The sequence below is a fragment of the Somniosus microcephalus genome, unplaced genomic scaffold (assembly GCF_052327205.1).
Source record: "Somniosus microcephalus isolate GS21.2 unplaced genomic scaffold, FLI_Smic_1.0 unresolved_chr6, whole genome shotgun sequence".
Lineage (NCBI taxonomy): Eukaryota > Metazoa > Chordata > Chondrichthyes > Squaliformes > Somniosidae > Somniosus > Somniosus microcephalus.
The window spans coordinates 17,316,118-17,318,352 of record NW_028225184.1 but is presented as its reverse complement, the minus strand read 5'-3'; positions in this window follow the sequence as shown (position 1 = coordinate 17,318,352).

Genomic DNA, 2,235 nt, shown 5'->3' with positions numbered 1-2,235 from the left:
AATCAGAAGAAGCAGAAGAAGGAGAAGGAGAAGGTGAAGTCTGGAGGGTGAATCAGAGGAAGCAGAAGAAGGAGAAGGAGAAGGTGAAGTCTGGAGGGTGAATCAGAAGAAGCATAAGAAGGAGAAGGAGAAGGTGAAGTCAGGAGGGTGAATCAGAAGAAGTAGAAGAAGGAGAAGGAGAAGGTAAAGTCTGGATGGTGAATCAAAAGAAGCAGAAGAAGGAGAAGGTGAAGTCTGGAGGGTGAATCAGAAGAAGTAGAAGAAGGAGAAGGAGAAGGTGAAGTCTGGAGCGTGAATCAGAAGAAGCAGAAGAAGGAGAAGGAGAAGGTGAAGTCTGGAGGGTGAAGCAGAAGAAGCAGAAGAAGGAGAAGGAGAAGGTGAAGTCTGGAGGGTGAATCAGAGGAATCTGAAGAAGGAGAAGGAGAAGGTGAAGTATGGATGGTGAATCAGAAGAAGCAGAAGAAGGAGAAGGAGAAGGTGAAGTCTGGAGGGTGAATCAGAAGAAGCAGAACAAGGAGAAGGAGAAGGTGAAGTCTGGACGGTGAATCAGAAGAAGCAGAAGAAGGAGAAGGAGAAGGTGAAGTCTGGAGGGTGAATCAGAAGAAGCAGAAGAAGGAGAAGGAGAAGGTGAAGTCTGGAGGGTGAATCAGAAGAAGCAGAAGAAGGAGAAGGAGAAGGTGAAGTCTGGAGGGTGAATCAGAAGAAGCAGAAAAAGGAGAAGGAGAAGGTGAAGTCTGGAGGGTGAAGCAGAAGAAGGAGACGGCGAAGATGAAGTCTGGAGGGTGAAGCAGAAGAAGCAGAAGAAGTAGAAGGAGATGGTGAAGTCTGGAGGGTGAATCAGAAGAAGCAGAAGAAGGAGAAGGAGAAGGTGAAGTCAGAAGGGTGAAGCAGAAGAAGTAGAAGAGGGAGAAGGAGGTGAAGTCTGGAGGGTGAAGCAGAACACGCAGAAGAAGGAGAAGGAGAAGGTGAATTCTGGAGGGTGAATCAGCAGAAGCAGAAGAAGGAGAAGGCGAAGGTGAAGTCAGGAGGGTGAATCAGAAGAAGCAGAAGAAGGAGATGGAGATGGTGAAGTCTGGAGGGTGAATCAGAAGAACCAGAAGAAGGAGAATTAGAAGGTGGAGTCTGGAGGGTGAATCAGAAGAAGCAGAAGAAGGAGAAGGAGAAGGTGAAGTCTGGAGGGTGAATCAGAAGAAGCAGAAGAAGGAGAAGGAGAGGGTGAAGTCAGGAGGATGAATCAGAAGAAGTAGAAGAAGGAAAAGGAGAAGGTGAAGTCTGGAGGGTGAATCAGAAGTAGTAGAAGAAGGAGAAGGAGAAGTTGAAGTCTGGAGGGTGAAGCAAAAGAAGCAGAAGAAGGAGAAGGAGAAGGTGAAGTCAGGAGAGTGAATCAGGAGAAGCAGAAGAAGGAGAAGGTGAAGGTGAAGTCTGGAGGGTGAAGCAGAAGAAGCAGAAGAAGGAGAAGGAGAAGGTGAAGTCTGGAGGGTGAATCAGAGGAAGCAGAAGAAGGAGAAGGAGAAGGTGAAGTCTGGATGGTGAATCAGAAGAAGCAGAAGAAGGAGAAGGAGAAGGTGAAGTCTGGAGGGTGAATCAGAAGAAGCAGAAGAAGGAGAAGGAGAAGGTGAAGTCTGGAGGGTGAATCAGAAGAAGCAGAAGAAGGAGAAGGAGAAGGTGAAGTCTGGAGGGTGAATCAGAAGAAGCAGAAGAAGGAGAAGGAGAAGGTGAAGTCTGGAGGGTGAATCAGAAGAAGCAGAAGAAGAAGAAGGAGAAGGTGAAGTCTGGAGGGTGAATCAGAAGAAGAAGAAAAAGGAGAAGGAGAAGGTGAAGTCTGGAGGGTGAAGCAGAAGAAGGAGAAGGCGAAGATGAAGTCTGGAGGGTGAAGCAGAAGAAGCAGAAGAAGGAGAAGGAGAAGGTGAAGTCTGGAGGGTGAATCAGACGAAGCAGAAGAAGGAGAAGGAGAAGGTGAAGTCAGGAGGGTGAAGCAGAAGAGGTCGAAGAAGGAGAAGGAGGTGAAGTCTGGAGGGTGAAGCAGAAGACGCAGAAGAAGGAGAAGGAGAAGGTGAATTCTGGAGGGTGAATCAGAAGAAGCAGAAGAAGGAGAAGGCGAAGATGAAGTCAGGAGGGTGAATCAGAAGAAGCAGAAGAAGGAGATGGAGATGGTGAAGTCTGGAGGGTGAATCAGAAGAAGCAGAAGAAGGAGAATTAGAAGGTGAAGTCTGGAGGGCGAATCAGAAGAAGCAG